A 12,637-nucleotide genomic window follows, 5' to 3' on the forward strand; every position below is an offset into this window, starting at 1 on the left:
TGCACCCACCAGCTCACATGGTTAACATGAGCCGTTCCTCACAGATCATTGGAAATTTCCACCTCTAGCATGTTCCACGCTACAAGCCCCGATCTCTCTCGGTAGGTCGTTTTCACAACCTCCGAGGAGGGGCATTAATAGGGAGTAATATTCTCTATCCAGCACGCACATAACATGGTGGAATGACACATCGACCTGTGGATCCAGGTTGCATCCATGAGCTAATAGAATGATACTAACAGGTCGCAGTATCACGCAAACTACGCTAGGAAAGTGACTCAGATACCCCTTCCAGAAGCAATCATGACTAAAAGTGTACTTGCACATATCTTGGCCGTCAGCCACTGGTCACGGCCGCAAGCTACTTATACAGATTGACACTCCACATCATTACAGCAGACCTATGAGGACAGTTCTCACATGTTACCCTGATCTCCACCCCTCGTTTGGGATACCCTTTACACGTGGTGGGCAAGGATACACTCTTAAGATCTATAAATACTTCTCCAATGAACTACGCCAGACCTGATTCTACTCCCCCCCAAAAAAACCCAAGAGCCAGATACATAGGCAGTTCGCTCTCAAGACGAACTCGGTCCATCCAATAACCTATTCCAGTCCCCCATTGACTGTTTGTAAGGGAAAGCTAAACCACACCTTTACAGCACCCTTGTCTTTTAGCTCATTATCAGACAAGTTCAGCTTTGTGAGCGACTGCTTTGATGCAATACAAGCAGCTAAAGCAGGAACAGCTTCAGCAGTGATTTCATTTCCAGCCATGTCTAGTACTTTGAGTGATGGAGCAAATTCTTGAAGTGCATTCGCAATAGCAATTGCTCCATCATCTTCAAAATTCAGATAGCTTACGTATATCTCAACAAGCCCTACATGAGAAAAAAGAGATTTACTGAGAGCTACACCAGCCTCCACATCAAACATGTCCTTTAGATCAAGCTTCTTCAAATTAGTACAAGTCCTTAGCGCCTCAATCAGGGCAAGTCCTCCTTCAGAACCAACCCTTGTAGAGGAGCACCTGAAATCTTCTAAAGCTGGAGATCGTTTAACAGCCTCAGAAATAGCAATAGCTCCCTCATCTCCTGTCATATTATTATGAAAATGCAAAACTTTAAGCTTCTTCGTAGAAGGAATCAACTCGTAAACTGCTTGTGCAGCTTCCTCATAGATGCCGTTACTCTCCAAATAGAGCTCCTCCAAGCTCCCTTGAGATTTCAGGAGAGCCCCAAATGCCCGCACACTTCTCACCCAAGGCATTTTCTGAAAGATTCAGATACCTCAAAACACAATCTTCCAGGGCTGAGGAGAATATTCTCATGACTTCAAGAGCTTCTTCCTCTGGCTTTCCTGCAACAATATCTGACATGTCTACTTCCTTCAGCTGATCTTTAAGAGATAGCAAGATGGGCTCCGCAACACGAGCTGCATCAACTGAAAAGCTTCTATTGCTAAAACATATTTTAGTGTATGGATTCTCCTCAGCAAGTGGTCTCAGAAGCTCCTCAGCTTCCTCTGCTTCGATGTTAGCTCGCTTTCCCTTAGATATATAAAAAACCGTCTTCAGAGTACTAGGAATGTCCTTGTCTACAGAAACTTCTCTGTCGACAATTTGTGGACCTCGTTTAAGAACTTCCATCATAAGCTTACTGGACTCCTTGGCATAAAGTTGCACTGCAGAACTTCCATCGCCATCGGGCTCCCTCTCATAGTGTTCATTTGCTGCGGCAAAAGCTGTGTCTTCAATATGTTTAGCATTCTACTCAGCCTCTTCCTTGTTCAAAAGACCATATCTCTTGGAGAAAATTGACGGTGTGGAAAGATTATTTACAATCCGCTCCACAAGCACCACTCTTGTACTCTGGCTAGGTGGCCACAGTTTGATTGAAATTGAGCGTTGGAAATTTGGTGTCTCCATAATTCTGCAAACAAGTAGATTGAATTACTGGCTACATGAACCAAGAGAAAACTCTATACGCGACAAGTGAAATTAGCTGTGTAGATTAAACTAATACCAAGGCAAACAATGTTCAGCTTTAAATCTCAACATATCCCATTTCAAATTCCTAACAAACTAATAGCTTAAGCAATTGTACCTTTCACACGAAAGGAGAAGCATTGATATAACGTTTGAGAAGAAAAGTTTTACCTTTATTTGGTTTTTTGAGTTCGTCTGCTGCAGAAGATAAATTTGAGGAGTAATCTGAAATAAAAAGAGGGGCCAAAAGTCCAAAACAGAAGTTGGGAGGAAAAAACAAAAGGAAATTGAAACGAAATTTTGGAGCCAAAAAGAAGTTGGGCTTTTTTTTGTTGATTCTGAATTTTTTTTATTTTTGGAAAAAGTAAAATGACTGAAATCTCCTTGTGTATTCTGTTCAGTAAATAAATGGTCATACGCACTGTAGTCAAGGCACAAGAAAGCGTGTGTTAGGTGCAAGGCGCGGAAAAGCGTTTTTTTGTGCCTCGCCTCAGCCCAGGCGCGGATACTAACATGAGGCGTGCGCTTTTAGTTTAGGCACGAGGCGCACAAGGCGCGCGCCTTATTAACTTTTACAGTTTTTTCATTTTTTTTATGATTTTTGCTATTTGTGATACATTTACACTCAATCCAATTGTTGTATGGTACAATAAATTTTACAAATTTAGTAAGTTTTATTTTGGAATATACTCTAAACTTAATTTTAACTAGTTTTTGTTAAGTTGTATGGATTGAGAGAAAACAAAAAGATGAATTAAATGAAGTTTTATAGGATTTTAAAATTTGAATCACGTGTTCTATTTCATAAAGAACTCATTTGGCTCAATTCGATTGGTTCATTATTTTAGCTTATTGAAGTTGAACTAGATTGTTTTGAGAGATACGAGTTTTATTTTGCTTTTTACTTATTGCTTAAAAATTTTATTTTAAATGACTACAATGGTTTCATGTTTACAATCACATAAAATTAATTTTAAAATTTGGCTAAGTAATTTAATGATAATTAATGTCATATTTAATGTTTATTTTATTTTTTATTTGATATATCTATTTTTTTATTACCATGTGGCGCGTTAGTTGAAATATACAAATCCTCTGTGTAAACTCAGCTATCTGTATACTCCTTGAGCGTGCAGAGATTTGGGGTTGGCATAATAATATTAATGGTGCATAACAACATGGATTCTTGGAAGTATCTTGGGATCCACGTCCGAATCTCGAGTTTTAGACTTGTCAAGAAGTTCCAAACTCAAGTATAGTTTATTGACTTTATTCAACCTAAAATGGTTACAGGTGGTACAGTAATCCGTTTGTTTTATCTGTCTACCAAGACTCAAGAGATTGTCCTATTGATGCATCTCTAGATGTCTAATGGTTTGGAATGTGGTGTCTTGGATCTCTAGAGCATACTCGATACTTGGTCCTTATATATCAATTGCAGTTGTATGCTTCCGCAAGTCGAAGAATTTTTGCTTAAGAGTATGAACTCAATTAGTGATATGAAACTTGATCTATTTTCTGCAGGAAATGAAAGACAACAGATGTTGCAGGAGATAATGCGTAGAGGTACAAAACCGCTTGGAACTGATGTGTCAAGTGAGAGAGAAATCAACCGCCTTGCAGCCCGATCAGAGGAGGAGTACTGGCTCTTTGAGAAAATGGATGAGGAGAGACGGCGAAGAGAGAACTATCAATCAAGGCTAATTGAGGAACATGAGGTACCTGATTGGGTATATCCTTCCAAAGAAGAGGTGGACAAGGATTTGAATGCAGATGGTAGTGTCACAGGAAAGCAACGTGTCTTATGCTGACACCATGAGTGAGAAGCAGTGGTTGATGGCTGTGGAAATAGAGAAGACTAGTCAATATATACACTAATACACCTACTAAAAGCAAGAGGAGAGAACATCTTCCTGCAGAAGCCAATGAATTAACCAGAAATGTTCTCACCATTTTTACTGGAAGTTTTGGTCTACCAAAGAATAATACATAGTATATAACATCTATTATTTGAAATGCTACATACCATATACTATCATTTTGAGCATCATTATCACTTGGTTCTCACTATTCTTACTGGAAGTTTTGGTCTGCCAAAGTAAGGATAATACATAGTATATAACATCTATTATTTGGAATATTATATATCATATATCTTTTTTTTAGCACCATTATTACTTGGTTCTCATCATTCTTACTGAAAATTTTGGTCTGCCAAAGTAAGAATGATACGTACTATATAATATCCATTATTTGGAATACTACATATCATATATCATCATGTTGAGCACCATTATCACTTGGTTCTCACCATTATTATTGGAAGTTTTGATCTGCAAAAGTAAGGATGATACATACAATGTAGCATACTGTAATGTTTAATATTTCGCACTTGGTTTATTATGGATTATGAACAAAACTCTGGACTTTATGAGGAAACTATGCACTATTTTTTATTTTATTTTTTCTGAATGAGAACTCCATTCTGACATCAGCACTTAACTTGTCAATGTCGATAGAGTTAGATGAGTTTCAAGATGAGTGATCATAAATATTTGCTGCATGGCTAATGGTCTGATGTCTTACATATGTAGTTATCCATTTTACAAGCCTGCACACTGTAGATTTTGACATCTTTTTTTTGTCAAGTGAGTTCAGAATTGTATTAAGTATGGGAAAAGGAGTAGGAGATTACAAGAATTAAAGTGTAAAATAAAGAATATAAATAAAGAAAGGGAAAAAGATGGCAGTATACATTGATGAAGTGAGATTGTAACCCGTAGGCCTCCAATATATCGTTGCATCGGGTACCACTTCGATTCAATCAAATCTAAAATAAGCGCTAGTGTAAGCCTCCCATTTATATAGTCATGGAGGCTTACCATGATACATAAAGGGGGACTCAGAAGACATAGTTGTTGCTCAACAAACTCTTTTCATTAGTAAATAATTTCATTATCTGACATTAGTTTACAACCAACCAACCAAGATACAACTTCAAACGTTTACAAAACCAACAAAATAAAACCCAACACCATGCCGGAAAATCGTTTCACGTCTAGCTTATCCATCCATCCAGCCATCATAGTCTCGTTCTATTAAGTTCAATCTATAAAAAAGAAAAACAAAACAAAAACAGATAGTAGTTAGGTTCAATAGACCATAAAGCGACAAAATTTAATATAGTACAGTGTGCAAGTACGCTACATAAGGGCTACTAGTTCAAATGGAAGAACCTCAAATATATTCTTCCAAGGTATTGAAATAAGTGATCATATACAAACGAAAAATATAGCAGTAATGTCATGACCCAAATTTCAAAATGACTGAATACCAAAGACACCACTACACCATAACAGACTATTACTAACGGCAGAAAACCATTGCGAATAATTATTGCAACACTTAAAAAGCATTGCAAATAGGACGTGTAAAGTGTTGGAAATATTTGCAACTGTTAAAAAGCGTTGCAAACCAAATTTTCCAACGGTTATTAACCGTTGCAAATTCATAATTACTAACGGTTAAAAAACGTTACATATTTTGATTTGTAACGATTATTGATAAATGCTTTAAATTTTATTTTTTTGCTTTGCAACGGTTTACAACTATTACTAATGTATTGATATGGTTAAAAAAATTATTTTAATTTTTTTCCTGCCCTGAACCTCCTGGTTTCATATAGAAGCAAATAAAATTAACAATGCTTTTTCATACTATTTGACAAGTAAAATAAATACAATCAAACGCCTGAAAAAAAAATATTATATTCATTGAACCATATATATAACTTCAAAAAAGTTTTGAGGGTTACAAATTCAGATTTACTAAGGGTTACAAATTTCTATACAATTTTCCAAACAATCCCGAATCTTCAAAATACAATAACAAGCTTTAGTGACAATGGCTTCACTCAATAATTTCCTAGTGCCGCTCCACAAAGCCTCTAATTCCAAAAAAATCACAAAACAAATAATGAACTCAGAAAAACAATCATACTAATTAAATCAATCAATTAACAAACTATCAACAATGACTCCACATAAATGCTACCCAAAAAATAAAAATTACGAGAAAACTAACCTACCCCTAACTTCGGATATGATTTTACCACCGAATCCAAAGAATAAGTTCCCATGCATAGTTGACGTTCTATAACCTCACTCAAGGGTCAAGCCCTGACCTTGGGAACCCTGCTACTTGCTCTATAAAAGAAAAAAAGAAAGATATAAGGAAACATGTCCTAAGAGTCAAGCAAGACTGTGTCACGCAGAAACAACAGTATGGCTCATCCCACCCTGACGGCCAACCTTTCCATTTCCAACATTGTGCTAAACCCATTGATAGCCATCACCACCACGTCCTGATTGGTGGCTCAAGAATAGCCATCAACATTGTGAATTAAAATTTATATAGAAAAAGTAGGAAGGACTAAAAATAGGAAGTATAAAAACACATCAAGATAATGCCTTACTGTTCAAAATATATTAATATAGTGATAAATGGAGAAACATTATTTGTGCTAACAATCCTAATATTTGGGGTATTTCGAGGATCATAATGAAATTAAAAGTAAACTCACAAGACCTCTGGCTACACAATTAAAGAACAGTCAAGTCTAATAGAGTCAACAATCCTTCACTAATTTGAAGCATGAAATTTAGAGCATCATATATACATCATAATTGTTGATAGAAAAAAAAAAATCTCCGTGAGGTCAATGTTCATTAAAAGGTCTTATGACTTCATGGTTAAAACCTCGATCGACCGAACCATAAATACTTCAAGATAGTGTATGACAGTTGATAGTTTACCTCATTTAAGCATTTGTGCTTCTAAAACAGATTTTAGATTCAACATTGGCTCGCCCATTCCCATAAAGACAACATTTGAAACCCTATGCTTAAAGAGCTCTTCTAGACTTAAGACTGAATAAATAAAACAAGATATGCAAATGTGATATAGAGTAATCGATCATAAACAAAGTTTCTAAAAGAAAATTCGTCAAAGCGAACCCACAAGATGACCTCCTTTCAACAATTTCATGCCGCTTTAGATTCCTCGAGTATCCTCCCTTGCCAAGAAGACGTAATGAGCAACGAATTGGAAGCCAACCTTGAAGTAACTTTACCATTCACTACAACGGACAAATGCACTAAGCTGGAAACATAGTCCAAAAAGACTGTGAACAGAATGTCAAGGGTAATTCAAAATTATTTATGGTTTGATGTGCAACCATTACGAGTAACCCCGCTACACAATATTGAGTTACTGATCTCTTTAAAAACAGGCTTGCCCATACATTTTTACCATCAAATGTTTTGCCGGTGCCGACTAGCAAAGTCGGTAAAACCTTTGGGCGATGATACTAGAGGTCTGGGGCTCGAACCCCGCCAGCATCAAAGAGTTACTGATCTCATTTAAAAACAGGCTTGCCAACCAAAAAAAAAAAAAAAAAATTACGAGTAACCCTACCTTAGATTTCAGTCCAAAGAAGTTGTGGGCCGCAACATTACATTACGTAATGAAGGACCTGCTACATTTGAAGATGCTTCTAGTCTCCGTTGGTGCAAGGGTTGAATTGCCTCATCTTGTTCAAGACTGCAATAAAATGGACACATTTTGGCCAGAAGATACAAAGATAAAGAGCATAAGCATCTCAGAACAAAGAGTAGATATAACCGGGGGGAAGGGCAGTTATTTTTATTTTGCAAGTTAGATTTTATTGTCCGAAATAAGCATCTCAGAACAAAGAGTAGATATAACCGGGGGGAAGGGCAGTTATTTTTATTTTGCAAGTTAGATTTTATTGTCCGAAGTTGTTTGCCTAGTTCAAGGAGATGGGATCCTTCTATAGGCAGGGTTTCTTGTGTTATTGTCTTGTGTGTGGGGTTCCACTGAAGAAGGTGTCTGACCATTCTCTTTCTATTTTGGGTTATGAACTGCTGATTAAACTCATATTCTGATAGAAGAAAAGGCCAGGGAGTATAATATTCGTACCATTCAGCGTCTGCTCTATCTGCATATCCATAAAGGGGACTGTTCGGTTCAAGTGGAGAATCACAGGAGTCATTCTCAGCATCTCAACAAGTCACTTTCCCCTGCAGCAGCAATATGAGACATGAAAGAACAGGGTATTAGCTGGCCAGGGAAGCACATAAGATCAACAAGTAGTTCGACAGACTTCAGTACAACTATCACAGACATATGCTCGTACGAATCTGTGCGCTCAATAGGCAGACCCTAACAATATAAATAAACACGATAAGAGCTAACAGATTAGCTAGGACGAAAGAAATTAATCAAAACAGGAACATTTGTATCATGGTTTAATGACTAAATCTCACAAGATAGTGAAAGAGGTAAAAGAGGCTTTGTTCATTTGGCTAGTGCGTGTGCAAGCTTTCGGAGAGTGGGCTTTACGGACTTTATGTGTAATTGTGATAAACTTGTAATTTGAGGGACATGTCTTATCATGGTCTAGTAACATCTTGCTACACACGATCATCATTTGCAATTTCTATCAAGTTGCAACTTGACTTCCAAAGGAGTTCAATTGAACTTTACCAAGAAAAAAAAAAAAGAAAACAAAAAACTACAACCAGAGTGGACTGGAGGCAAATACAACAGTAAACGAAAAGAATAAAAAAAAAACACATGGAGCAACTACCAGTCTACCACACACACACACACACACACACACACACAGATGAGGATGTAGCACAATAGCACTCTTACCACCATAAGCCTACTCTCAAGACCCACAGTATCTGCAAGAACTTTGAACAGGATAGCTCGGGGACGGCATGAACCATGCCTTATCTGCCCCAACAGCTGCCCACCACGGTTCTCAAACATATAAGAGCTTTCATCCATTGCAGCTTTTGCAGGACTTAATTCCGAACTTGGACACTTATAAAAATCAGAAACCTGGCAAAGCATTGTGTGATAAGCATGGGATCAAATACTGATTACGGAGAGGGGGAAGAATCCCAATATTAATCGCGAAAGGAAAAAAGACAGTGCACAAATGTATTGTATTACAGCAATTTCTGGATAATCTTCCGTTGAAAAAATAAGGCATTGCATCCATGCTTTCAAGGGAACAGTTGAAGTTAAATAGAAAATGGTGGATGCAAAACAAACTACCTCATCTATACAACAACCAAATAAAAAATACAATTTTATGAAATCAAGTAAACAGGCAAGGTTCCGGCCCTGACCTGTGTTCATTATACCTGAGATGAGACGCAGGCAGTGAGGCGGGAAGAACCTTTACTATCTTCGACAGGTATACCAACAGTTTCAATGAGCCTATTATCCTCCAATTTTATAAGTGCCTGAAGGATCAGAAATGAGAGGAAAAGAAGAAGAGGCCTAACAGTGCATTTCATTCAATCCATCAAATAGTAGCTGTTATCACAAACTCAGGTTAATGTCTGCTTTCATAAACAGTAGCACGTCCCCAGATTAATGCACACTAGATCTTTATAGTATAGCGCACTCCTATTTGTTATGAATAAAAGCAGCAGTCCACTTGGACACTGGAGATCATTTGTTCATTCATGAAGGGGAGAAAGGGTGGGGCAACTGAACATGAGCTATGTCTCAGGCCAACCAAGGATCTGAACTATAAACGACTCAGTAAGATTAGCAATAGAATATACCAATATGTTCTTGTAATCTACCACGTGCACCCCTAAACCTTCAAAGCAGCTTCAAGTAGTAAGATCATACATTTCCAACTCTCTAGCAACGCAAGGTGGATAGAAACATAAGCAGGAAGAAACTCACAAGTTAGTGGAGGAATCAACGAGGAGCTCTATGACTTCCATGTGCTAATCCTACCTTAAAGTGGTTATATATAAATAGACATATGTTTGTAACGTAATTGAGGGTGTTGTGTGTTGTAGGTGGAGGGGTGTAGATTAAAGGTCTTGTATAACATCTTGCTAGGAGAGCCATTACTTGTAAATTGTAATCAATGGACACAACAATGATTCGTCATAACTATGGATAGGCATTCAACAAAAAAAAACATAATAATATCCACCACAACTTTTCTAATAAACCAAACCTTAATAGTGCCATCAGCAGCAGTAACAACTTGATGAATAGGCGATCTCCCGACTTTATATCCAGCTTCCTGAAGGTCATTTCTGAATGCTTGTGGCACTGTGTTCAACATTATCCAATATCAGTAACAAAAACAATATCATTAAAATAAAACAAGAAAGAGGTCAGGACTCACAGTGACTAAAATCTTGAATCTCTTTAGCTTTAGGCTTGTACAAAAGATGATGCAACTATTTCCCTCGGTAGCTTTGCTGACCAAAGTCAATAGCTAGTTGTTGTAGGTCTTGTTCAGACATGCCCAGCATAGAAGTAGCTGAATTTTATTAATTAAGGCTATAATCTGATCCCATAGCCTAAACATTAACTTGTCGACTCTCCCAAGAGCTTCTACTAACATTCAAGTGGTAATACACACCTTTATTCTCGACTGAACAAGTAATGCCCGTTTTGCATTGTAGCGGAACTTTTCAATGAAACCCTGTAAGGTGAAAGAACAAAGAATTGGCCGTCAAACCACCAAAATCAAAATCATTCAAGGAAAAGAAAACCAAAAAATAAAAATCAGATTCTCCAAAACGTTCCAAGCTTGATTACAAGAAACTATTTATCTATTATGAAAGAAGGTTGAGCACCATGAACAAGACAAAAGAAGAAATTGATAAAAAATGTAGTGCCAGCAACGCAGAAGATTTTTCTGTATCTTCTTCAGACAATTGAAAATAATCTAATACTTGTTCAGTAAAAAAGAGAGCAAAGAATCCAAATGTCAGCATCTTTAAACTACATTATACACCATTCTCAATTTACTAGGTAAAACTATATACTGTCTAACATGGAGGATGTAGAAGATGAATTTGATCGTCCACTAAAATTTACCTTAAGGCACTCAGTTACTATCTATGTATTTACAATTTGTTAAACTTCAACTTGGATATGATAATACATATATGAACTACATGGTTTTTCCAAATTTAAAAACAAGCATTCAGCTATTCAGCCATTCAGCTTTGAACTGCACTGATAGTCTGATAGTGGTTTTTCCTTTATATGTCGTAAAATAGAAACTATATGAAATGTACAAGACTAGTGTGAGAGAGAACCTTAATGAAGAGGAGTACCAGAAGTTGCAAGTTAGTGAACCAGGATAGTCAAAGAAAATATTTGGATTCAATTGCTTCTATACCTAGTCATTATTTCACACAAACTATGTTGTTTTTCCGTGCCTTTCAAACATTGTTAACTCAATTCTATGAAAACACAAGAGGATATTTTTCAGTGTTATCAAATAGTGATTCTATAAAGAACGTACCTGCATATGCGCTTTTTTTTGTTCATTCGACTCCAAAGCCTTCTGTTGATTCTTGAGCTGTTCCTCACGTGTCCTCTCAAATGTATCATAATCTCCTTTATAAGTTTATAGGAAGTCAACTTTTGTCCATGTAAATGGAGAATATCTGTAACAACCTGTAAGAAAATGTTGACATAAGCGAGACAATCAGGCATGAACAAGGATGATCTCTGTTACCAAAATTTTACGAGAAGGGAGAGTGATACCAAATTCAAGAACTCTCTAGCATGGGAAACCACTATAAATGTCTTCGGCCATTTCACAAGGTATGATTCTAGCCATAGAACAGCATGAAGATCAAGATGTTTCTGCAAATGTCAATTTGTTGAATTAACAATATCAAACAAAACCAATCAAAAAACCTAGCAAACAGAATTACAGTTTATGAAACTTATTGAAAGTATAAACTGAAAGAAGAATGTTTCAACTTTCCACAGGAGGCGGCGAGTTGCGGAGAACGCTAGAAAGCCACGGAAGAGGGAAGGTGCGTCAAACCCTGCCCTTCTTTCATTTTTCTTTTTCTTGTCTTTTTTTAGTTCGTAGGGTTTAAGGGCTATTTGTTTTTTTTGGGTTAAGTTATAATAGGGTATTTATAAGACCATAAGACCATGTGTTATAAAAGAGTATTATAAGATGGTCTTATAAAGTAGTTTGTTTTTAATTTTAAGTTCCTCTTATAAGCACTTGTAAAAATAGAAAAAACAAATACATGACATCTTATAGATGGTTATTTGACAAATATAACCTTACTTTACATCACATTTAACTTGAATATATTAATTTGAAATAAACGTATAGTTTGATTTTCGGTTTCAAATCAATTTTGATAATTAGAATATCAATTTTAGGAAACTACCTTAATTGGCGGTGGTAGTGGTAGTGGTCTTAATAGCACGGTGGTGGTGGTAGTGGAGGTGATGATATTGGTTTTAATAGTATGGTGATGGTAGTGGTAGTAGAAGTGGTGGATGTCTTAATAGCACGGTGGTGGTAGTAGTAGAGGTGATAATATTGGTCTTAATAGTACGGTGGTAGTGGTGGTGGTGGTCGTTTTAATAGCACAGTGGTGATGGTGATAGTCTTAATAGTTCGATGGTAGTGGTGGTGGAGGTAATGATGGTGGTGGTAGTGGTGGTGGTGATGGTGGTGGTGGCAGTGGCGGCAGTGGTGGTGGTGGTTAGGGTAATGGAGTTATTTGGAAAATAAGATAATGAAAATGGAAG

At 36.9% G+C, this 12,637-nt stretch overlaps 2 long non-coding RNA genes and 1 pseudogene across 8 annotated transcripts; 1 reads left to right on the top strand and 2 right to left on the bottom strand.

Moving 5' to 3' along the window:
* Positions 1–585: 585 nt before the first annotated feature.
* On the bottom strand, positions 586–2,028 carry LOC147503378 (RAN GTPase-activating protein 2 pseudogene; annotated as a pseudogene).
* A 1,150-nt stretch (positions 2,029–3,178) lies between these two features.
* LOC147503379 (uncharacterized) lies at positions 3,179–4,011 on the top strand. Its single transcript, XR_015220179.1, has 2 exons — positions 3,179–3,433; positions 3,515–4,011. It is a non-coding gene; the product is annotated as an uncharacterized LOC147503379 (long non-coding RNA).
* A 1,730-nt stretch (positions 4,012–5,741) lies between these two features.
* On the bottom strand, positions 5,742–11,978 carry LOC147503380 (uncharacterized). 7 transcript variants are annotated; one of them, XR_015222002.1, is made up of 14 exons: positions 11,621–11,978; positions 11,376–11,530; positions 10,482–10,544; positions 10,242–10,379; positions 10,068–10,165; positions 9,229–9,330; positions 8,729–8,920; positions 7,991–8,091; positions 7,466–7,591; positions 7,018–7,127; positions 6,805–6,918; positions 6,301–6,353; positions 6,078–6,195; positions 5,742–5,936 (listed from the first exon to the last, which is right to left on the bottom strand). It is a non-coding gene; the product is annotated as an uncharacterized LOC147503380 (long non-coding RNA). The 7 variants fall into 7 exon arrangements; XR_015221999.1 differs by having other exon boundaries at positions 7,018–7,150; positions 11,621–11,977; XR_015221998.1 differs by having other exon boundaries at positions 10,242–10,349; positions 11,621–11,975.
* Positions 11,979–12,637: the final 659 nt, after the last annotated feature.

The sequence above is a fragment of the Coptis chinensis genome, chromosome 4 (genome assembly GCF_015680905.1).
Source record: "Coptis chinensis isolate HL-2020 chromosome 4, ASM1568090v1, whole genome shotgun sequence".
NCBI classification, from domain to species: domain Eukaryota; kingdom Viridiplantae; phylum Streptophyta; class Magnoliopsida; order Ranunculales; family Ranunculaceae; genus Coptis; species Coptis chinensis.